The following is a 25,934-nucleotide window of genomic DNA, read 5'->3' as shown; positions in this document are numbered from 1 at the left end:
TTCTTGCTCTCTCCTCTTCTTCTAGCTGTATATATAAAAGTTAGGTTTATGTCTGAGAAATGTAACGCACTAGGAGAATTATGCCAGTCAGTTTGTCCGATGCAGAGAGCTGTATTCTCAAAGCCAACCACAGCTCCTTAAAAAAAGTTGCTCTGAAACACAGAGCTGGCTTCACTGGGCTCTTGAGCTAGGCGTCAATCCAAAGAAGAGGCTGAGGAGAGTTGACAATGCCCTTATATTGGCCCAGGCGAACAACTGGCTCGTTGGTTAATGGGAAGACAGTGGAGCTATCCGCGCCGTAATTGGACGGTGTAGTTGTCAAGCTGCATCGCCAAGCCTCAGAAAACTAATTCAGCACATCACCACGTGTAAGCTCCATCACATCAACACCACCAAAAACATAGCTAGAGTTTACACAAACTGCCAGAGGTCCCTCAATTTTCCCTCCAGTCAACTTTAACAATCGTTGTTTATGTTCCTGCCCATGCTTTAGAATGCTCATTATTTCCTAATGCAGACGCATCCTCTCACAAATGGTGCGATTCTCCTTCTCTTTCCACCCCAGTTCCTCTCTAAACCAGGTCTCCTGAGAGCTGTTGGTAAGAAAAGTAATTTCAAAAGCAATTCTTAGCTTGGAGGTGCGAGGGCCTTTTCTGACAGATGAGGACTCTCCAACAATAAAAAGGTATGGCTGGCAGAGGTAATTCATTATTAGCAGACATGTAATGAGGATTTACACTCATCTTCCCCGCTCCCAGTCTCTCTGCTGCTCTTCCCTCCCGGGTATCACTTCTAGGAATTAATTATTCTCAAAATCAGCTTATTTTCCAATGGCTCATCGCTAAAGCATTAGCGCTTTAGGGAGGACAGTGTGAGGTACAGACACATACTTGTTTTTCAGCTAGGAGGAGAGAAGCCTAACCTTTGTATTACAGTCCAAGAATAGAAGAGATGTACATAATGATGGAGCCCCATAACCTCTGCTTAGCCAAGTATCACACATGACAATTTAACAGCCAGGCAGGACTACAAATCTAAATATTAGTCTGGATTGGCAATGTGGCGTGGGGTCATTTAGTCTCCTGATGAATCCTTGGTTTACAGGCCGGTTAAAGAACGGATCATCAGCTCACTGTCTATGGGTAGCCTACATGATGTCCACTCAACACCACAGTTTGGGCCAGTTTCCCAGACCCAGATTAAGCCTAGTCCCGGACAACAACAAAAAATCACATTGAAGATTCTTCATTTAGAAATATTGATAATCCAGGACTAGGCATAATCTGGCTATGGGAAACCGGCACCTCTTGACTGATGCTGAAGTAGCACACAGGGTAGGTATACACAGTTGGGTTTCTCTCAGCCTACCACACAGTAGGGTGGGTTTCTCTCCTCTACGGGTTCTGGTGGCAGGATTCACCACCCATCCTGTCACAGTAGTGGGGACACGGTTAGTGTCCTCATTCTAGGTTGATTTAGCACTGCTGGTTTCAAACTACAGCAATGCCCTCTCAATTTCATCTTTCTTGGTTAGTTTGTGTAGTCCAACACATGTAAAAGTTCCACAGAAACAGGATGACGTGGGACATCATCTAGGGAGTAGAGTATAAAACATTGCTTGTTCGCTCATATTTTGAAAGTTGCTGCCCCCTTAAATCTCGTGTGATCAGGCTCCAGTACAGTGCAGTATTTGTGTTGACTGACTGTTGTGATGGGATGGATGGAGCTTAGAGGCTGTGTGATTGTGAACCAAAGCTGCACTGCACTACAGTTGATAGACCCTTACAATCATGGCATGTAGTATAGCCTATGTGAAGTCCGACTCTCTCCATGTGTTAGCCTAATAAGAATTGGGCTATGGAGTAGACTAGATATCCATCCACATAGAGCAAATCAAAGTCAAATGACACTGACAGTGAGGAGAGGAGATTGAGAGAATAGGAAGGACAAAGTCAGTCAAAGAGACCCAGACATCAAGTCTTTCTCCCCACCATTTTGTGTGAGATGAGAGACGGCCTGTCGGTTGCAATTGTTGTTAAGGTAGCTGATTGGAAGCAATTAATCCAACTCCCCGCCCCAATAGGCCCACGACAAAGACAAGAGATTCCCAGGCTGACTGAAATTGAAACTAAAAGGAGTTCACAGTGGAAAGACTGCAGATATCTTATGACGTTGGGCTGTTTCAGGCCGAATTAAAAGGGGCAGCAAAAAGTAGTTCGGAAAACAACTGGCTAAAAATTGAGGCCGAGATGGTCAATTTATTAAAGTGCATTCAGAAAGTATTCAGACCCCTTGACTTTTTCCACATTTTGTTATGTTACAGCCTTATTCTAAAATGTATTAAATCTGGGGGTTCTCATCAATCTACACACAATACCCCATAATGACAAAGCAAAAACAGGTTTTTAGAAATTTTGCAAATGTATAACAATTTAAAACAGAAATATTACATCTACATAAGTATTCAGACCCTTTACTCAGTACTTTGTTGAAGCACCTTTGGCAGCGATAACAGCCTCGAGTCTTATTGATATGACGCTACAAGCGTGGCACACTTGTATTTGGGGAGTTTCTCCCATGCTGGATGGGGAGTGTCGCTGCACAGCTATTTTCAGGTCTCTCCAGAGATGTTCGATCGGGTTCAAGTCCGGCTCTGGCTGCGCCACTCAAGGACATTCAGAGTAATGTCCCAAAGTAACTCCTGCGTTGTCTTGGCTGTGTGCTTAGGGTTGTTGTCCTGTTGTAAGGTGAACCTTCGCCCCCAGTCTGAGGTCCTGAGCGCTCTGGAGCATGTTTTCATCAAGGATCTCTGTACTTTCCTCCGTTCATCTTTCGCTCAATCCTGACTAGTCTTCCAGTCCCTACTGCTGAAAAACATCCCCACAGCATGATGCTGCAGCCACCACCATGCTTCACCGTAGGGATGGTGCCAGGTTTCCTCCAGACGTGACGCTTGGCTTTCAGGCCAAAGAGCTCAATCTTGGTTTCATCAGACCAGAGAATCTTGTTTCTCATGGTCTGAGAGTCCTTTAGGTGCCTTTTGGCAAACTCGGGCTGTCATGTGCCTTTCACTGAGGAGTGGCTTCTGTCTGGCCACTCTACCATAAAGGCCTGATTGGTGGAGTGCTGCAGAGATGGTTGTCCTTCTGGAAGGTTCTGCCATCTCCACAGAGGAACTCGGGTTCTTGGTCACCTCCCTGACCAAGGCCCTTCCCCCCTCAGATTGCTCAGTTTGGCCCGGGTGGCCAGCTCTAGGAAGAGTCTTGGTGGTTCCGAACTTCTTCCATGTAAGAATGATGGAGGCCACTGTGTTCTTGGGGACCTTCAATGCTGCAGAAATGTTTTGGTACCCTTCCCCAGATCTGTACCTTGACACAATCTTGTATCGGTGCTATACGGACAATTCCTTCGACCTCATGGCTTGGTTTTTGCTCTGACATGCACTGTCAACTGTGGGACCTTATACAGACAGGTGTGCCTTTCCGAATCATATCTAATCAATTTAAATTTACCACAGGTGGACTCCAATCAAGTTGTAAAAACATCTCAAGGATGATCAATGGAAACAGGATGCACCAGAGCTCAATTTCAAGTCTCATAGAAAAGGGTCTCAATAATTATGTAAATAAGGTATTTTAGATTTTTTCTTTGTCATTATGGGGGTATTGTGTGTAGATTGCTAAGGATTTTTTTTAAATCCATTTTAAAATAAGGCTGTAATGTTACAAAATGTGGAAAAAGTCAAGGGGTCTTAACACTTTCCCAAGGCACTGTATGGATCTGTGCCATTCACTTTGAACTGGACTGTGTTTACAGCATGAGGGGTTGCGAGTAGATGCACTTGTTTTGAGATCAAAGCGAAAGCTGCATGTAGCCATCTTTGCACATGTTTTCATATTATTTGCTCGATAGTTAGTTATTTTCCCAGTTATAGGCAATTTCTAGTCAACAATGGGGGAGTGGTTGCTTCCTACAAGAGCACAAAATGTTTGCATTTCTAGCCATCTTTGAAAAGCATGTCAGGTAAAGAGCTTTGTTTATGTCTTAAAGGGGCAGTGTTGTATTTTGAGATGGTCTTGATTAAGCTAAGTAGCCAATAGGCAGAGCGTAGCATAATTTGTCTGATTCTCTGTAATAATGGTTTTGCAATAATAATGAATTTTCATTTTTAAAGTGGTTTCTTGTATCAAACAAACCAAAAACATTGAGTCACCTCCTTGTCTGAAGGACAAGTTTATAAACAGGTTCATGTCAAGCCCTGCATGTTTTTTTTTTCAAAAGTCTCATGGAATGTAGGCCTACATTGAACACCACCCATTTGCTGCTACTGTAGGCTTAATGATAGAACAGTTATTTCCATGTTAAAATGTTATGGGATACATTTTTCTCTGTTGTTTTTGATGGCAAGCCACAGTGGCAGAATTTTCACAACTTTCAAGAATCCATTCAGCAGATCTAAAACTTGCTCAGTGCCAGAAAACATTTGAAGGAACATTGGCTCTAACTAGCAATGCAAATGGATTTCTGAGATACAAATAATATTACTAAACAGATCATACATGTAACGTTACCTAGTGAGCCAGCCAGCTAACTTTAGCTAGCTAACAGTACGCTTTAACTTGCAATGAAAACGGCTGACAAAATTAGAAACGTACACTACCGTTCAAAAGTTTGGGGTCACTTAGTCTTTGTTTTTGAAAGAAAAGCACATTTCATTTTCTGTCCATTAAAATAACATCAGATTGATCAGAAATACAGTGTATAGACATTGTTAATGTTGTAAATGACTATTGTAGCTGGAAACGGATGATGCTCCAGATACTCATCTAGTCTAAAGGCCAGTTTTATTGCTTCTTTAAATCAGGACAACAGTTTTCAGCTGTGCTAACATAATTGCAAAAGGGTTTTCTAATGATCAATTAGCCTTTTAAAATGATAAACTTGGATTAGCTAACAACGTGCCATTGGAACACAGGAGTGATGGTTGCTGACAATGGGCCTCTGTAGATATTCCATTAAAAATCAGCCGTTTCCAGCTACAAGTCATTTACAGCATCAACAATGTCTTCATTGTATTTCTGATCAATTTGATGTTACTTAAAATAAACCAACAAAAAAAACGTGCTTTTCTTTCAAAAACAAGGACATTTCTAAGTGACCCCAAACTTGAAATGTCTGAAAAAGGCAGTTAACCCACTGTTCCTAGGCTGTCATTGAAAATAAGAATTTGTTCTTAACTGACTTGCCTAGTTAAATTACTGTTATTTTATTGTTGCTCTTTAACTATGAGTTATTTTTCTGATAAAATATTTACTAAAATAAACTGAAGTTTAACACTTACTTCTGCATTGTTGGCTTGTAAGTAATTTCACTAATGTGCAGACCCCTTAACTTTTTCCACATTTTGTTACGTTAGTCTTTTTTCTGAATTGATTAAGTTGTTTTTTTGTACTTTTTGCAACAAAAATGTACTCAAATAAATATCTAATCAAATTGTATTTGTCAAATGCGCTAAATACAACAGGTGTATTGTTGGCTTGTAAGTAATGTTGTATTTAGCGCATGTGACAAATACAATTTGATTCGATTTTTATTTGAATACATTTTTTTGTTGTTGCAAAAAGTACAAAAAAACAACTTAATCAATTTAGAATAAGGCTGTAACGTAACAAAATGTGGAAAAAGTAAGGGGTCTGAATACTTTCTGAATGCACTGTATATTCTTGCTACCAGACACTTTTCAGCCCTATTTACTGATGGAGGGATTGTGCGTTCCTGGTGTAACTCGGACAGTTGTTGTTGCCATCCTGTACAAGGACCCTGGGCATCTTTCTTTTGGTGTTTTTCAGAGTCAGTAGAAAGGCCTCTTTAGTGTCCTAAGTTTTTATAACTGTGAACTTAATTGCCTACCGTCTGTAAGTGTCTTAACGACCATTCAACAGATGCATGTTCATTAATTGTTTATGGTTCATTGAACAAGCATTCACTTACAATGAAGATCTGTGAAGTTATTTGGATTTTTCGAATTATCTTTGAAAGACAGGGTCCTGAAAAAGGGACGTTTATTTTTTTGCTGAGTTTATATATTACCTACACTGAACAAAAAATATACGCAACAATTTTAAAAGATTTTACTCAGTTACTGCTCATAAGGAAATCAGTCAATTTAAATAAATTCATTAGGCCCTAATCTATGGACTTCACATGACTGGGAATACAGATATGCATCTGTTGGTCTCAAATTCCTTTAAAAAAAAACAATTTAAGTAGTGGAGTGGATCAGAAAACCAGTCAGTATCTAGTGTGACCACCATTTGCCTCATGCAGCATGACACATCTCCTTCACATAGAGTTGATCAGGCTGGTAATTTTGGCCTGTGGAATGTTGTCCCACTACTCTTCAATGGCTGTGTGAAGCTGCTGGATATTGGCGGAACTGGAACACACTGTCGTACACGTTGATCCAGAGCATCCCAAAACGTGCTCAATGGGTGACATGTCTGGTGAGTATGCAGGCCATGGAAGAACGAAGACATTTTCAGCTTCCAGGAATTGAGTACAGATCCTTGAGACATGGGGTTGTGCATTATCATGCTGAAACATGAGGTGATGGCGGCGGATGAATGGCACGACAATGGGCCTCAGGATCTCTGTCAATGGGTCACGGTATCTCTGTCAATTTGAATGCACATCGATAAAATACAATTGTGTTCGTTGTCAATAGCTTATGCCTGCCCATACCATAACCACACCGCCACCATGGGGCACTCTGTTCACAACGTTGACATCAGCAAACTGCTCACCCACACAACGCCATACACGTTTTCTGCTATCTGCCCGGTACAGTTGAAACCGGGATTCATCCATGAAGAGCACATTTCTCCACCATCCCAGTGACATCGAAGGTAAGCCTTATCCCACTGAAGTTGGTTACAACATCAAACTGCAGTCAGGTCAAGACCTTGGTGATGACGACGAGCACGCAGATGAGTTTCCCTGAGACAGTTTGTGTAGAAATTCTTAATTTGTGCAAACCCAGTTTCATCAGCTGTCCTGGTGGCTGGTCTCAGACAATCCCGCTGGTGGAGGCCCTGGTTTACATGTGGTCTGCGGTTGTGAGGCCGGTTGGACATACTGTCAAATTCTCAAAAACGACATTGGCTTATGGTAGAGAAATTAACATTAAATTCTCTGGCAACAGCTCTGGTGGATTTCCGGCAGTCAGCATGCCAATTTCATGCTACCTCAAAACTTGAGACATCTGTGGCATTGTGTTGTTTGACAGGTGGATTTATCTTGGTAAAGGAGAAATGCTCACTAACAGGGATGTTAACAAATTTGTGCACAAAATTTGAGAGAAGGTTTTTGTGAATATGGAACATTTCTGGAATCTTTTATTTAAACTCATGAAACATGGGACCAACACTTTCCATGTTGTGTTTATATTTTTGTTCAGTGTATATTATTATTACTACTACTACTACTATCAATGCATTGTTTGGAAAAGGCTCTCAAGGTAAGAATTTCACTGTACAGTTTTACACCGGTTGTATCCTGTGCACGTAGCGAATAAACTTTAAAACAAGCTTTTAATTCCAGGCCATTTCCCATGTAGGCTTAATGCTTCTGGCCAATCGAATCAGACAGGTAGACTCTGGCTGCTTTCCGCTGGCCCTCTCCCTATTACCACACTAAAGAGCACCATTGACGTGCTGTGTCTCCACTCAAGCAGTCTAATAAGCGGAGGAAACGATGACGTCACTGTGGTCTACATATCTACCTGTCCACTCTGCTATGAGGTAGACTGACCTGAGACCTGACCCGTGACTGTCAGCAACCCTGTTAGGACACCCATGCCTTTGTGGTAATGAGATCAGAGCATTAAGCCAATTAAAGCAAACACACACACACACACACACACAGACCAGCCGCCTGTCCGTCCGCCCAACACTGGGCAGCCAGGACAAAGAGCCAGCCAGGCCTAAAGATAATTGGCTGTCTGGGTGCTGTCTGTGACGCCCCAACCTAGAGAGGTGTGGATGCCAGTCACCGCAGAGTGACCACAGCAGATTAATATTGGACACACTGGCTATAGACCTAGGTCAAATTAAGATGCTTAACCTAATATCAAAATGACATGCAATGCATATATGCAACCGGAATCCTGTTAGTTATGCTAATAGTGTGTGTGTGTGTGTGTGTGTGTTTGTGTCCTCCAGAAAAGATCCCTCTGCTACAGGCATGCCATCACTGCCATCTAGTGGTAAACGATAGGCCATTACATGAACAGCCATAATAAACACATCTTTAACCTTTCAAACATTGCTCTTAAAATCTTCCAATACATAAGGACTGAAATACTTCTAAACAGTAGGCCTATGCACTGGTTGACGAGGGGTCAACTAAGAGTTTAAGATAGCCTATATTATGACTGACAGCATATGAGTGTATGATAACCTCTCTTCAGCTGCTGCATTACATTGGAGCAGTTAAGGAATGTCTCTAACCAAAAGAGCCATTGACAAACATCCTCAGTTAAGTGGCAGTTCGTTGGCAGACCTGTAAGACATGGTGTTGAAACTGTAACATAAGCAAAAGAGAGAGTTTGAGGCGTTAGAAGATAATTCCAGCTCTGTCTGCATCCATCAGGCATCTTTTCCCCAAGGGAAGGCAGAGAGGACTGAGACTCCATTCCCCTGCTGGTGGGGTTGAAACATACTTTTTTCTCTCGCTCTTCTCATCCGTTCTGCTTGTGAGGAGACATTAATTGCACAGCCCACATGCATACTAAAACAGCTCTGTTGGAAAGCCTGTCAAAACACACTCACTAAAATATTAATGCACAAGGGAAACAGACAGCGAGCAGCATGTCACTCTTCCCCCCTTTTCAAATATTGCTTTTCCCCTTCTGGAACTCCTCACGCACAATTTGAATTGTTCCTTATTTGGATGAAGGAATATGGTGAAGTGGCATTGGCAGCCCAAGGATAGAAAGCAAACAGTAAACAGTATAACAGTATAACAGTATAACTCAGAAGTAGTACTGGGCATTTCCATGGAAAAGGACCCATGAGCACCAACATGTGACGTTCATAGGAGCAGACGATTTATCGTGACAAAAGGCCACCATTACATCAGTGTTTGAATTAGCCTACAGTCATTACATGGAAATAAATGTAAAGAACAGCTATAATCACATTCATCAAGTCAGCTACCAAATATCAACTCATGGGAAGGTGACTCTAGGCTAGTGTGCTGCTGCTGCATAATGCCTTGTGTTCAGTAGTAATGATAGCTATGCTGTGCTTTAGATCTGGTACTGGCATCTCTCCCTCCCTCTGCCCTGCAGATGCAGATACACCAGTCGGTATCAACCAGGACTGAGGCTTTTCCATTTCTCCATAGAGGCCCTCACCACAAAGTTCCTCTACAATGACTCACTGTCAGAGTTTACACAACCTGCACTTTCATATTCACAGACAGAGACAACAGGAGAGAGAGAGAGAGAGAGAGAGCAAGCGAGAGAGAGAGAGAGAGCAAGCGAGAGAGAGAGAGAGAGCAAGCGAGAGAGAGAGAGAGAGCAAGCGAGAGAGAGAGAGAGCGAGAGAGAGAGAGAGAGAGAGAGAGAAAGCGAGAGAGAGAGAGAGAGAGAGAGCGAGAGAGAGCAAGAGAGAGAGAGAGAGAGAGAGAGAGAGAGCGAGAGAGAGAGAGAGAGAGAGAGAGCGAGAGAGAGAGCAAGCGAGAGAGAGAGAGAGAGAGAGCAAGCGAGAGAGCGAGAGCGAGAGCGAGAGCGAGAGCGACAGAATGACAAGGAAATAGACCGGCAGGTTAATGTGTTACACACCAGTTGCCTAAATGAATAACTTTGACAGAATTTCTTCAGAAAGTATTCCTTACCCCTTGACTTATTCCACATTTTGTTGTGTAACAGCCTGAATTCAACATGGATTAAATATTTTTTTTTTCCCTCACCAATCTACACACAATACCCCGTAATGACAAAGTGAAAACATGTTTGTAGAAAATGTTACACATTTATTGAAAATGAAATACAGAAATATCTAACTGACATAAGTATTTACACCCCTGAGTCAATACATGTCAGAGTCACCTTTGGAAGCGATTACAGCGATGAGTCTTTCTGGGTAAGTCTCAAAGAGATTTGCACACCTGTATTGTACAGTCGTGGCCAAACGTTTTGAGAATGACACAAATATTAATTTCCACAAAGTTTGCTGCTTCAGTGTCTTTAGATATTTTTGTCAGATGTTACTATGGAATACTGAAGTATAATTACAAGCATTTCATAAGTGTCAAAGGCTTTTATTGACAATTACATGAAATTGATGCAAATAATCAATATTTGCAGTGTTGACACTTCTTTTTCAAGAACTCTGCAATCCGCCCTGGCATGCTGTCAATTAACTTCTGGGCCACATCCTGACTGATAGCAGCCCATTCTTGCATAATCAATGTTTGGAGTTTGTCAGAATTTGTGGGGTTTTGTTTGTCCACCTGCCTCTTGAGGATTGACCACAAGTTCTCAATGGGATTAAGGTCTGGGGAGTTTCCTGGCCATGGACCCAAAATATCGATGTTTTGTTCCGAGCCACTTAGTTTTGCCTTACGGCAAGGTGCAAATTGTTCCTGGATGGTTGGGAGAAGTTGCTCTCGGAGGACGTGTTGGTACCGTTCTTTATTCATGGCTGTGTTCTTAGGCAAAATTGTGAGTGAACCCACCCCTTTGGCTGAGAAGCAACCCCACACATGAATGGTCTCAGGATGCTTTACTGTTGGCATGACACAGGACTGATGGTAGCGCTCACCTTTTTTCCGGATGCGGAAAGGCGATTCATCAGAGAAAATGACTTTACCCCAGTCCTCAGCTGTCCAATCCCTATACCTTTTGCAGAATATCAGTCTGTCCCTGATGTTTTTCCTGGAGAGAAGTGGCTTCTTTGCTGCCCTTCTTGACACCAGGCCATCCTCAAAGTCTTCGCCTCACTGTGCGTGCAGATGCACTCACACCTGCCTGCTGCCATTCCTGAGCAAGCTCTGTACTGGTTGTGCCCCGATCCCACAGCTGAATGTATTTTAGGAGACGGTCCTGGCGCTTGCTGGACTTTCTTGGGCGCCCTGAAGCCTTCTTCACAACAATTGAACCGCTCTCCTTGAAGTTCTTGATGATCCGATAAATGATTGCTTTAGGTGCAATCTTACTGGCAGCAATATCCTTGCCTGTGAAGCCCTTTTTGTGCAAAGCAATGATGACGGCACCTGTTTCCTTGCAGGTAACCATGATTGACAGAGGAAGAACAATGATTCCAAGCACCACCCTCCTTTTGAAGCTTCCAGTATGTTATTCGAACTCAATCAGCATGACAGAGTGATCTCCAGCCTTGTCCTCTTCAACACTCACACCTGTGTTAACGAGAGAATCACTGACATGATGTCAGCTGGTCCTTTTGTGGCAGGGCTGAAATGCAGTGGAAATGTTTTTGGGGGATTCAGTTCATTTGCATGGCAAAGAGGGACTTTGCAATTCATTGCAATCATCTGATCACGCTTCATAACATTCTGGAGTATATGCAAATTGCCGTCATACAAACTGAGGCAGCAGACTTTGCGAAAATTAATATTTGTGTCATTCTCAAAACGTTTGGCCACAACTACAATATTTGCACATTATTATTTTTTTTATTCTTCAAGCTCTATCAAGTTGGTTTTGTTAAGTTCATGTTTTAAGTATCCCTATACTTCTGTTATTACGGGGCTATCACTCAGTCAAGAGTGTGCCTGCGCAGGGAGGGAGTCGTTGATGAACCTAGCCTTGAGTGTAATGGCTACCTTGTAGTGTGTTCATATAGTATAGTAAACTTTGTTAAACTGGAACTTTGTCGTTGTGTCATTTCGAGTTAACAGGTTGTTGATCATTCCTAGACAGTCATTTTCAAGTCTTGCCATAGATTTTCAGGCCGATTAAAGTCAAAACTGTAACTAGAACACTCAGGAACATTCCATGTTGTCTTGGAAAGCACCTCCAGTGTATATTTGGCCTTATGTTTCAGGCTATTGTCCTGCTGAAAGGTGAATGTCACCCAGTGTCTGTGGGAAAGCAGCCTGAACCAGGTTTTCCTCTAGGATTTTGCATGTGCTTAGCTCTATTCAATTTTATCCTAAAAGAAAACTCCCTAGTCCTTGCCGATGACAAGCATACATATAACATGATGCAGCCACCACCACGCTTGAAAATATGAAGTGGTACTCAGTGATGTGTTGTGTTCGTTTTGCCCCAAACATAATGTTTGTATTCAGGAAATAAACATATTCTTCGACACATTTTTAGTAGTTTTACTTTAGTGCCTTATTCCAAACAGGATGCATGTTTTGGAATATGTGTTATTCTGTACAGGCTTCCTTCTTTCCACTCTGTCATTTAGGTTAGTATTATGGAGTAACTACAATGTTGTTGATCCAGCCTCACTTTTCTTCCATCACAGCCATTAAACTCAGTAACTGTTTTAAAGTCACCATTGGCCTCATGGTGAAATCCCTGAGCGGTTTCCTTTCTCTCTGGCAACTGAGTTAGGAAGGACGCCTGTATCTTTTAGTGTATTGATACACCATCCAGAGTGTAATTAATAACTTCACCATGCTCAAAGGGATATTCAATGTCTGCTTTTTATTTTTACCCATCTACCAATAGGTGACCTTCTTTGTCGAGGCATTGGAAAACCTCCCTGGTCTTCGTGGTTGAATCTGTGTTTGAAATTCACTGCTCAACTGAGGAACCTTACAGATAATTCTATGTGTGGGGTACAGAGATGAGGTAGTCATTCCAAAATAATGCTAAACACCATTATGGCACCAGAGTCCATGTAGCTTATTATGTGACTTAAGTACATTTTTACTCCTGAACTTATTTAGGCTTGCCATAACAGAAGGGGTTGAATACTTTTTGACTGAATACATTTTAGCTTTTCATTTTTTAATTAATTTGTAAAACTGTCCCCCAAAAATAATTCCACTTTAGCATGATGGGGTATTGTGTGCAGGCTAGTGACAACATCTAAATGTAATCAATTTTAAAATTCAGACTAACACAACAAAATGTGGAAAAGGTCAAGGGGTGTGAATACTTTCTGAAGGCACTGTAGTAGCTTGTCAGGGCACTAGGCCCGTCCCCGACAAAAATACATCTCTGTCAACCGAGTCGCCTGTTCTTTCGACCAATCGGTAGGTCGACATTGTCAAACTTATATTTTTCCATACATAGATACATCCTATCAACTATATGCAGTGAGCTTGTCTGATGTTCTAAGCGCACTGTTTGATGAAATAATTAACACACACAAATGACTAGAGGGAGTCCGACCTTAATTGATTTGATTGTGCCAACCGGGCCCAGACTTGCTATGCTATGACAACGAATGACTGTCTGACTAGCAACTATTGGCTCGCTCTCCTCCCTGCTGCAGCGACCACCACAGAACATTAATAGTGTTTATCACGCTGCCCGTGTTGGTGAAGCGGCAACATAATTAGGTTACAGCCATTACTGACTGAAAAGTTTGACTGAAGATCCCTCATTTATTTAGGAAAAACATTCCCTATTCCCGCAACCCTTGCTCTCTTTAAGTGACACATGTATGCATCGCATGCATGTGACCAATTGGGCCTGACCTATAGAATATCATAATCACATCAATAAATTGGTTATAACAAACTCAAAACACATGTGACAGCGAAATGGATGCAGAGGACGTGACAAATAAACTTGAAATGGGGGAATGTTTATTTGCTGCTCAATAGGTAAAGGGGAAGTCAGATGTATGAAATAAATTTGACTAGTTGCGGAAAATGCTGGAGATCAAGAAAAATAAGGTACGGAGCAAGCGCTGTGTGAATATTATGTGTGCCAAACAGGTGCTGGTAGATTACAATATCATTTCTCTGACCATTTGGAACAATGTAAACACTAAATAAATGATAAACGTACAAGAGAGTCTGTTGTAACGTGCTTTTTATTGTACTTATTCTTTTTAAAGCATTTATTGCTGCAAAGACTAAAACCAGTCGCATTCATTCGTGAATGCAATTTCCAAAATGGAACGGTTTATTTATGATTTACGCTAATTATTCAAGGGTCGCTTTGTTATGTTATTTTAAAACTAAAATGCTTGATTGCATTGCAAATCATGAATGACTCGTATGCTGTGTGATGACATGAACAAATTAATGATTGATTGATACAGTACAGCAGCTTATAAGTATTTAAATAAAGGCCTAAGTAAATTACGGTATTAAGACTAAACGCTCTTAGGCCTACAGCTCGATTGTGGTTATACAAGGCTACTATTGTAAGCCTACTAATGATAATGACATTACTTATTCTAATAATGATGATCATAACAATAATAGTAAAAATAACAATAAGGAGATCAAGAAAAAGGGGGGGTTATTATTATATTTTGGACAATTTGGAACACTAAATTAATTATAAATAATAGAAGAGAGGCTGTTCTAATTTAAAAAAGTGTAAAGCCCTTATTACAGCATAGCAAAGATTAAAAACAGCCAAATTTTCGAAATTGTTTATCCGACAAACAATTTGTGGTTGGTGCTCACAGAGGACTGTTGCTCATAGAATGAGTTGGCTATTAAACAAACACTCAAACAGGCAACAGAATTCAGACTAGTAATATGACATTTTTGGCCGATACCGATATTATATATTTTCGTTGCCCAAAAAAAACGATACCGATATTTAAAATTTTAATGGCCTTTTAAGCATTCTAGTACAGTTAAATAGTTAACACACACACATCAGTCTAAGGCACTGCATCTCTGTGCAAGAGGCGGCGCTACAGTCCCTGGTTCGAATCCAGGCTGTATCACATCCAGCCATTATTGGGAGTCCCATAGGGCGGTGCATAATTGGCCCAGCGTCGTCCGGGGAAGGCCGTCATTGTAAATAAGAATTTGTTCTTAACTGAAATGCCTAGTTAAATAAAGGTTACAGACACACACGCAAAAGTTATTTTGTTGGCATTTATGCATGTCCCCATTACCAGGAAAACATAATCAAAACCTTTCACTTACTTGCATAATTCTTTCACTTACTTGCTGTGCTATTTCGTTGTTCATTTGTTCAGTCGTTTCATTCTCAATCAGGATTTCTATGGAACGCCGTTTAAGTCTTTGCGTGTCAAAAAAGAAAACAATGACCAGTAGATAACCTTATTTGATGTCTCAAATAAGCTTGTTGACCAATCAGGACCTGAATGACTGCACGTCACATAATAATTGAAGACATTCATACATATTTTACGTAGTTATTACACATTGATTACACTATCACTTGTATTTCATGTTACAATGATTCATCGATACGTATGCTATGATGCTGGTAAAGTTGTCTCGCGCACCTACAGTGCTGGTCATAAAAAAAGCTAGCTCATGGATGCAAACAATGTTCTTCCCTAAAGACATAGCAAAAGGACATTGTTTCAGCTAGCTAACTGTTTTAGCTAGCTAACAATATAGATGGTGTCATCATCTAAAATAACCCTAATTTATGAGACCGTTTTTATCTATGTGAAGCTAGCCACAATAAGGATTAGCCACAATAGAGGACATTGAGGTTAGCGTTCAAAATAAACATATGGCATAATTCTACTTGTATTCATTTGCATCACGGTCAATGACATACTTTTATTTTGTTGCACGTGTAGTGCAACATTTTACGTGGGGTCATTACAGCATGTACCTACGTTATATTGGTATGCACGTCAGCTTTGACATCGGATTTGCACATCGGCATTAAACTAGACATCAGTCCATAACGGATGTTAGCATTTTTAACTAATATCGGCCGATTCCGATATGTTCACCGAAATATCGTGCATCCCTAATTCAGACCCCTTCACTTTTTCCACGTTTTGTTACGTTACAGCCTTATTCTAAAATGTATTAAATTACATTTCTCCCTCATCAATCTACACACAATCTACCATAATGACAAAGCAAAAACAGGTTTTTAGAAATGTTTGATCATTTATTTATTTTTTCTTATTTACATAAGTATTCATACCCTTTGCTATGAGACTCAAAGTTGAGCCCAGGTGCATTTCCATTGATAATCCTTGAGATGTTTCTACAACTTGATTGGAGTCCACCTGTGATAAATTCAAATGATTGGACATGATTTGGAAAGGCACACACCTGTCTATATAAGGTCCCACAGTTGACAGTGCATGTCAGAGCAAAAAACCAAGCCATGAGGTCGAAGGAATTGTGTCGAGGCACAGATCTGGGGAAGGGTACCAACAAAATTCTGCAGCATTGAAGGTCCCCAAGAACACATTGGCCTCCATCATTCTTAAATGGAAGAAGTTTGGAAGTACCAAGTCTCTTCATAGAGCTGGACGCCCGGCCAAACTGAGAAATCAGGGAAGAAGGGCCTTGGTCAGGGACGTGACCAAGTGCCCCCCTTTGGACTCCTGTTGTTGAAACTGCCATTTCCTGCAATCTAGAGCAAAAATACTCTATTATGGTGTGGTGCCTGGACAATGATTACATAGTGGCGCAGCCAGTCCACAAGATGGTGCAGCGCCCCTCTTACATTCTTTACCACAAAGACAGTTTGATGTCACACATCAGAGAAGGTTGACTTGAATGGGAATATCTGCTGTTTTAATCCTCCATAGGAAACCTATTGAAATATAGATCATAGAATAGACATGATCATTTAAGTTGATATTCGATGGTAGGGGAACCGGAGGCCATCTTTGTGGTAGTAATTAGAAGTTAAAATTTCAATCCAATAAAAATGTAAATGTGTACCAGCTAAATTGCAGTGGTTGAAACCGGTTCAGGGAACAGAACCGAATACCAGAAATTAACAAAAAATGTTGAGGAACAGAATCAGAATGAAAGTAACCTATACCGTTTCGGAACAGAACCGTTATTTTAAAAGCATGTGAACCGGTTAATAATGTTCAGGACATTTTTTTCTAGTCCCACAAGAGCCCTCACTCTGTCACTCAGAAACTTATTCCAGTGTCTGCCTGCCTGCTGAAAATATTTGCCAGTGCTTCTGTGTGTAGGCTACCTGCCCCTCCCCCTCCCTCCCTCCGAAACACAGGCTACTGTAGCCTACTGAAGTTACAAGCGTGATTCAGAAATTAGAGATTTTCTATATTAGAGAAGACTGGAGTAACCTTTTCAATGCTACTTAAAAAGGTACTATAGTTCACGTTTCAAATTGGATTTATAAAGTACAAAAAGGTAAATTGTTTTTATTTTAATTCTGGTGCCACTTTGCACACAGAAGCTTGTTAGCTAGCTAACCAACTTTTTGAAGTTCAGACATTATAAATTCCTTCATAGAAGTCGCTCCTCAGTTGGTATAATTCTGTGGGCCTAATTCAGATAATGCATGTCATAACAACAAGATTACCAGTGCTTCAAGCAAAGCCTCCTCCATCGTCTCTCGCCCTCTCCAGAAAATGTATGTTGCATCTTGTGCCCTACACTCATCTGTCCAATAGCTTGCCTGCTCCATAGCAAGATACTCTAGCCGCACTGATTGGTGAAGTAATTTAATGTTGAGCTAAATGTAAATACAAATCTTAGGTTTAAAATGGAACGATATAAAACGTAACTTTTTGTGGGTTCGAACCGGTTCAGAACAAAACTTCAGGTCGGACCTGTGTAACGGAACGGGGGGGGGGGGGGATGATGGTTCTGTTCAGAATGAACATGCATTTATTTTGGGATAGGTCCATTCTATGATTGGTTAAAAGAAATTGATAATATGAAGATTGTGGGAGCTGTACTTTCAGATTTCATTGCAGCCTTTGATATTATTGACCAAGTTGTATTTTCGATCAAAAGTTTGAATTGAGGTGAGTTCCTGCCTCCTCATTAATTCACATACATTTTCTGTCTGGTGCTCGCATTGCCGTCCCTGTTGTTTTCCTTACAAATAATAACTTTGGACATGTGTACGTTCCTATAAAAGTAAGTTCCTTATTTTCTGTAAAACGTGTTGTCGTTTCTACTGTAGGCACATACAGTAAGTATGGAGCATAATGTATTTACAGTTTAAATCACATTTTCAAGTACTGTTGACAAATAATGCATTCTGAATATTGCATAGATTGTAATGGACACCTAATACTTTTTTGAAGGTTGTACTGATTATAATGAGCTAATGATAAGCTATTTGCCAGCTATGTGTGGCGCCATGTTTGTTGACATTATACAATGCATTCTGGGTGTCACATAAACGTCTCTCAGACCAAAGATGTTATAACAAAAGGAGGTGAAGGAATGGTTCACTCATCTTTCGGGTAAACTTCCGGAAGTGAATAAAGGGAAGTGAATGATCGTAGACGACACACCCCCTTCAACATGCATACTATAAACAGTCCAAACTCATCGTCTCCTCTTATTATCATCTTTGGGTGATGCGAAAAAACAAACATGGCAGCGCGCACAAACTATCCATTGTCGAAGGACTTTAGATTTCTTGAAAGCGTTTTTTTCTATCAATTATTTCGATCAATGGTGAGCTCACCTGTTATGTGATTAATTATAAATAGTAATTGCTATTAACTAATTCAAATTGTAGTTTCTGTCTGTTATGACCATAATTTTATAACTCTCGGCTGACAGAAACTACAATTTGAATTAGTAAATAGCAATTACTATTTATAATTAATCACATAACAGGTGAGCTCACCATTGATAGAAATAATTGATAGAAAAAAACGCTTTCTAGAAATCTAAAGTCCTTCGACAATGAGTAGTTTGTGCGCGCTGCCATGTTTGTTTTTACGTCAATCTTTCCTCAGTTATCGCTATGACAAATGTAGCCTACATTTTCCGGTTTGTAAGATTGTGTTATGCTGTAGCTACTTCTGTGAATGTCTGAACATTGCATCCAAAAATAATATTGTGGCTGTTGAACAAGTTGAGGAGACTAAAATACTTGGTGTTAAACTGTCGTGGTCAAAACATAAAGATTCAATGGTTGTAAAGATGGGGAGAGGCCTGTCCATAATAAAGAGATGCTCTGTTTTTTTGACAACACACTCCACAAAGCAAGACCAAGTTTTATCTAATTTTGATTATTGTCTAGTCATATGGTCAGGTGCTGCAAAGAAAGACCTAGTTAAGCTGCAGCTGGCCCAGAACAGAGCGGGCTAATATTAATACTGCGCATGCCAGTCTCTCTTGGCTGAGAGTTGAGGAAAGACTGACAGCGTCACTTCTTGTTTTTATAAGAAACATGAATGTGTTGGAAATTCCAAAATGTTTGCATAGTCAACTTACAAACAGCACGGACACACACACACTTACCCCACCAGACATGCCGCCATGGGATTTTTTCACAGTTCCCAAGAACAAATCCAACGAAACGCACAATATTATTCAGAGCCATGAGTGCATGGAACTCCCTTCCATCTTATATAGCGCAAGTGAACAGCAAACCTTGTTTTAAAAAAACGAATAAAGCAACACCTGACGGCACAAGCCCTCTCCCCAATGTGACCTACTTGTTGTGTGTATGTACTGACACGGATGTTTAACTGATAGATGCACACACACTACGTTTTTAAATTGGAAATTATTTTGTCTTTAATATATTTTTCACTGTTTCAGATACCAGTAAGACTAGCTATCGCTATTGGCATCCGCTAATAGGGATCATAATAAATCAAATAAAAATGTGAGGTAGGGCTGGGCGATATTGCAAAAATATTATATCACGGTATTTTTTTTTAAAAATTGGACGGTATGACGATATTTTTAGTTTTTGAATAATTAAGGTTCTACATTTGTTTTATGAGTACTGAGTAATCCTAGGGTGGCAACACATACAGTTGAAGTCGGAAGTTTACATAGACTTAGGTTGGAGTCATTAAAACTTGTTTTTCAACCACTCCACAAATTTCTTGTTAAACTATAGTTTTGGCAAGTCGGTTAGGACATCTACCTTGTGCATGACACATTTTCCCAACAATTGTTTACAGACAGATAATTTCACTTCAAACTCAGTGCCTCTTTGCATGGGGAAATCAAAATAAATCTCAGAAAAAGACCTCAGAAAAAAAGATTGTAGACCTCCACAAGTCTGGTTCATCCTTGGGAGCAATTTCCTAACACCTGGTGTTACCACATTCATCTGTACAAACAATAGTACGCAAGAATAAACACCATGGGACCACGCAGCTGTCATACTGCTCAGGAAGGAGACGCGTTCTGTCTCCTAGAGATTAACGTAATTTGGTACGAAAAGTGCAAATCAATCCCAGAACAACAGCAAAGGACCTTGTGAAGAAGCTGGAGGAAACAGGTGCAAAAGTATCTATATCCACAGTAAAAACGAGTCCTATTTAGACATAACCTGAAAGGCCACTCAGCAAGGAAGAAGCCACTGCTCCAAAACCGCCATAAAAAAGCCAGACTACGGTTTGCAACTGCACATGGGGACAAAGATCGTACTTATTTGAGAAATGTCCTCTGGTCTGATGAAACAAAAATAGAACTGTTTGGCCATAATGACCATTGTTATGTTTGGAGGAAAAAGGGGGACGCTTGCAAGCCGAAGAACAACATCCCAACCATGAAGCACGGGGGTGGCAGCATCATGTTGTGGGGGTGCTTTGCTGCAGGAGGGACTGGGGCACTTCACAAAATAGATGGCATCATGAGGACGGAAAATTTGGTGGATATATTGAAGCAACATCTCAAGACATCAGCCAGGAAGTTAAAGCTTTGTCGCAAATGGGTATTCCAAATGGACAATGACCCCTAGCATACTTCCAAAGTTATGGCAAAATAGCTTAAGGACAAAAAAGTCAAGGTATTGGAGTGGCCATCACAAAGCCCTGACCTCAATCCCATATAAAATTGGTGGGCAGAACTGAAAAAGTGTGTGCGAGCAAGGAGGCCTACAAACCTGACTCAGTTACACCAGGTCTATCAGGAGGAATGGGCCAAAATTCACCCAACTTATTGTGGGAAGCTTGTGGAAGGCTACCAGAAACATTTGACCCAAGTTAAACAATTTAAAGGCAATGCTACCAAATACTAATTGAGTGTATGTAAACTTCTGACCCACTGGGAATGTGATAGGATTAAATGTCAGGAATTGCGAAAAACTGAGTGGCTAAGGTAAACCTCCGACTTCAACTGTACATTCTAAGTGATTTCAATGAGTCTTCCGCCATTCTGATTTTTGAATACTGTTCAATTCAACTAAAACAAATTTCAGCACTTTTATTATTTCTGCATTTCCTGCACTCAATTGCAGTGGTGGAAAAAGTACCCAATTGTCATACTTGAGTAAAAGTAAAGATAAGTTAATAGAAAATTACTAAATTAAAAGTGAAAGTCACACAGTAAAATACTACTTGAGTAAAAGTCTAAAAGTATTTGGTTAAAAATATACTAAAGTATCAAAAGTAAATGTAATTGATAAAATGTACGTAAGTATCAAACAATTTCAAATTCCTAATATTAAGCAAACCAGATGGCACCATTTTCTTTTTTTTGTTTTGTATTTACGGATAGCCAGGGGCACACTCCAACACTCAGACATAATTTACAGACAAAGCATTTGTGTTTCGTGAGTCCTCCAGATCAGAGGCAGTAGATGACCAGGGATGTTCTCTTGACAAATGCTTGAATTTGACCATTTTCCTGTCCTGCTAAGCATTCAAAATGTAACGAGTACTTTTGGGTGTCAGGGAAAATGGAGTAAAAAGTACAGTATTTTCTTTAGGAATGTAGTGTAGTTGTCAAAAATAAAAATAGTAAAGTAAAGTAGATGCTAAAAAAATAAGTAATACTTGAAAGTATTTTTACTTAAGTACTTTACACCACTGCTCAATTGAGAATTTCCACACTGTCACGTAGGGCTGCACGATATGGGCAAATAATCCAGAACTTATTTTTAACCATATGTTGCAATTACGATTTGACTTGCGAATTACAGCAAAACTGTTGGAATCATGGAAATAGAATGACTATTCTAATTCTATAGTTAGAATATAATAGTGGGCACTTTGAAAACAGTGTTGTTTCCGATGACAACGAATTAAAATTCCAGGGAGGAGTTATTGTGACAGGGTAGGAACTAAAGTGTTGATAAGTGTTTCCTAGGGGACCCTATAAGCTTTGGCTACGTTGCATGTTTTCTCATAGCTACTTCATGTAACTAACATATTCTTGCTTTGCATATTCCCCTTTGATTTAGAAGATACGGTGGCACAAACAACATGCTGATTTAGGTCTATACCATCACTGATATTATCAGGCTGTATTAGCTAGCTATGTTTGCTCTTACTCAGTATATTTACAAGCTAGCAATTAGCATCTCACAAGATTTAGTGTAACTTGCTAACAAAAGACAAACTAGCTGTTTGCTGATGTAAGAAACACAAACTAATAGTGTCATTATATAACGCTAGTGGATTTATATTATGAAGCAAAGTGAAAACAGCATTATTGTCATCAACATTGTTGCATGTGCTGCATTGACCATGCAGACTGAAAGCAAGTGTCATGGTTGAGGAACATCAAATGCGCTCCTTGAGTGACAGGGGGCGTGGCTAGTTCTGTGTGGAAAGTAGCACGCGAGAAAGAGCGGAGAGAGATGACTCAAGTAGCGAAGTACACTACAAAAATTGACATTACACATGGCATATCACATTTAACAAACTAAATATTCAAATACCGGTATAGAAGGTAGAGTAAAAACCCAAACCGGTCCCTGCATCAATACCGGAATATCATAAAATACAGTATACCGCCCAGCCCTAATGTGAGGCCTACAGTCAGTGTCCAGACTTCAGTTAGTCTACTACTCCAACTACTAGGCTACTACACTCAAATAATTCTGCCAAAGAGACATCCCTTTCAAAACACCAAAAAGTGTTTTGAATGAAATTTGTTGATTGTTATTCATTAGGCCTACTACACAAGTCTTGTAACCTGAAATGATGCGTACACTTCTGTCCGCGGGCAACTGTCTCGGCCACTCATCTTTGCCTTGACAAAATTTCAGTGTCATCATTGAACGCATTTTTGGAACATATTCCACAAGTTTAAGTCTATTCGCTCATTTTTCATCCGACTGACATGCGGTAATGATAAATAGTGTAATAGCCTACAGTTCTTGGAATATACACCAAGTGTACAAAACATTAAGAACACCTTCCTAATATTGAGTTCCACCCCTCCCTTTTGCCCTCAGAACAACCTCAATTAATCGGAGCATGGACTCTACAAGGTGTCGAAAGCATTCCATAGGGATGCTGGCCCATGTTGACTCCAATGCTTTCCACAGTTGTGTCAAGTTGGCTGGATGTCCTTTGGGTGGTGGACCATTCTTGATAGACACGAGAAACTGTACGCTACGGTCACAAGACGCAGGCCTCCTAATTGTCCCTAGAATTTCTAAGCAAACAGCTGGAGGCAGGGCTTTCTCCTATAGATCTCCATTTTATGGAATGGTCTGCCTACCCATGTGAGAGACGCAGACTCGGTCTCAACCTTTAAGTCTTTACTGAAGACTTATCTCTTCAGTGGGTCATATGATTGAGTGTAGTCTGGACCAGGAGTGTGAAGGTGAACGGAAAGGCTCTGGAGCAACGAACCGCCCTTGCTGTCTCTGCCTGGCCGGTTCCCCTCTCTCCACTGGGATTCTCTGCCTCTAACCCTATTACAGGGGCTGAGTCACTGGCTTACTGGTGCTCTTTCATGCCGTCCCTGGGAGGGGTGCGTCACTTGAGTGGGTTGAGTCACTGACGTGATCTTCCTGTCTGGGTTGGCGCCCCCCCCCCCTTGGGTTGTGCCGTGGTGGAGATCTTTGTGGGCTATACGCGGCCTTGTCTCAGGATGGTAAGTTGGTGGTTGAAGTTATCCCTCAGGTGGGGTGGGGGCTGTGCTTTGGCAAAGTGGATGGGGTTATATCCTTCCTGTTTGGCCCTGTCCGGGGGTATCATCGGATGGGGCCACAGTGTCTCCTGACCCCTCCTGTCTCAGCCTCCAGTATTTATGCTGCAGTAGTTTATGTGTCGGGGGGCTAGGGTCAGTTTGTTATATCTGGAGTACTTCTCCTGTCTTATCTGGTGTCCTGTGTGAATTTAAGTATGCCCTCTCTAATTCTCTCTTTCTTTCTTTCTCTCTCTCGGAGGACCTGAGCCCTAGGACCATGCCTCAGGACGACCAGGGATGATGACTCCTTGCTATCCCCAGTCCACCTGGCTGTGCTGCTGCTCCAGTTTCAACTGTTCTGCCTGACCTGACCTGTTCACCGGACGTGCTACCTGTCCCAGACCTGCTGTTTTCAACTCTCTAGAGACTGCAGGAGCGGTAGAGATACTCTTAATGATCGGCTATGAAAAGCCAACTGACATTTACTCCTGAGGTGCTGACTTGCTGGACCCTCGACAACTACTGTGATTATTATTATCTGACCATGCTGGTCATTTATGAACATTTGAACATCTTGGCCATGTTCTGTTATCTCCACCCGGCGCAGCCAGAAGAGGACTGGCCACCCCTCATAGCCTGGTTCCTCTCTAGGTTTCTTCCTAGGTTTTGGCCTTTCTAGGGAGTTTTTCCTAGCCACCGTGCTTCTACACCTGCATTGCTTGCTGTTTGGGGTTTTAGGCTGGGTTTTTGTACAGCACTTTGAGATATCAGCTGATGTACGAAGGGCTATATAAATACATTTGATTTGTTGAATGTGAAAGACCCAGCAGCGTTGCAGTTCTTGACACACTCAAACCAGTGCGCCTGGCACCTACTACCATACCCTGTTCAAACGCACTTACATATTTTGTCTTGCCCATTCACCCTCTGATTGGCACACATACACAATCCATGTCTCAATTGTCTCAAGGCTTCTCAAAATCCTTCTTCAAATCCATCTCCACCCCTTTATCTACACTGATTGAAGTGGATTTGACAAGAGACATCAATAAGGGATCATAGCTTTTACCTTGATTCGCCTGGTCAGTTCTTGCTCTTTTCATGACATATTCATAATGTTTTGTACACTCAGTGTATGTTTTAATTATTGTGATAGGCTCATGTTTTACGGTACGCCTTACCGTTCTGGCTTACTTTCACTCCTGGTCTTGCAGGAATTTCACATCACAAATGTAATCTTCAACCTGTTTCTCTTGTAGCCTGTCTGCTCCTATTACAATTGGGTCACATGAGCGTATCCAGCCCGCCCCACTCGCCACCCAGCCTGTGTTCAGCCCTTATCATCAGTTATGATCTCAGTACACATCTAGGCTATCTAACAGGCAGCTGTTGTGTGGCTGCCACAGTTTGTTGACTAAACACCCAGGCTCATGTAAGGACTGAATCCATAAAAATAGAGTTCGCAGCTGTATATTTATAGGTGGTGCATTACAGTACAGGTATAGTAAAATATTAACAAGGATGTAACAATGATACTCCACGAACTGTTGCAGTGTAAAATTACTAAACAGTGGGGCATCGAGAAGGAGGCCTGACACTGGCCTAGGAACAACCCTCAAGACAGTTTGTTCTTACAGCCACTGTGTCAGAAGAAGTTCCCCGCAAGCACTATAAATGAAAATGAACAGAACTGCATAAATACTAGTCAGGGTGTACTTACTAGACTATATTTAGTGTCATAAGTTCAGTTCTCATCTGACCCATGGGAGGGAGGATTTGCCCATCTCGTTGACATTTATGAGTCAGTTGTATGCTAATGCCAAAGTAAACTGACACCACAATAGGGGGGAAATCATCAGCTGTGCAACATGGCATTGTACAGCTGACTTTATTAATGCTCCCAAATCAGAATTCACATTCAGCTCTCTGGATTCAAGGCATGTCCCTTTGAAAAGAGTGGCCAGTGAGAAAACATCTGAAAG

The 25,934-nt window shown here is 41.0% G+C and overlaps 1 protein-coding gene across 1 annotated transcript in view; it reads right to left on the bottom strand.

Moving 5' to 3' along the window:
* LOC139535848 (testis-expressed protein 264-like) overlaps positions 1-25,934 on the bottom strand; it is a 147,763-nt gene that overhangs the window by 120,520 nt on the left and 1,309 nt on the right. The gene's annotated exons all lie outside the window — the stretch shown is intronic.

The sequence above is a fragment of the Salvelinus alpinus genome, chromosome 12 (assembly GCF_045679555.1).
Source record: "Salvelinus alpinus chromosome 12, SLU_Salpinus.1, whole genome shotgun sequence".
Taxonomy (NCBI): domain Eukaryota; kingdom Metazoa; phylum Chordata; class Actinopteri; order Salmoniformes; family Salmonidae; genus Salvelinus; species Salvelinus alpinus.
This window is presented reverse-complemented; position numbering and strand designations above follow the sequence as displayed.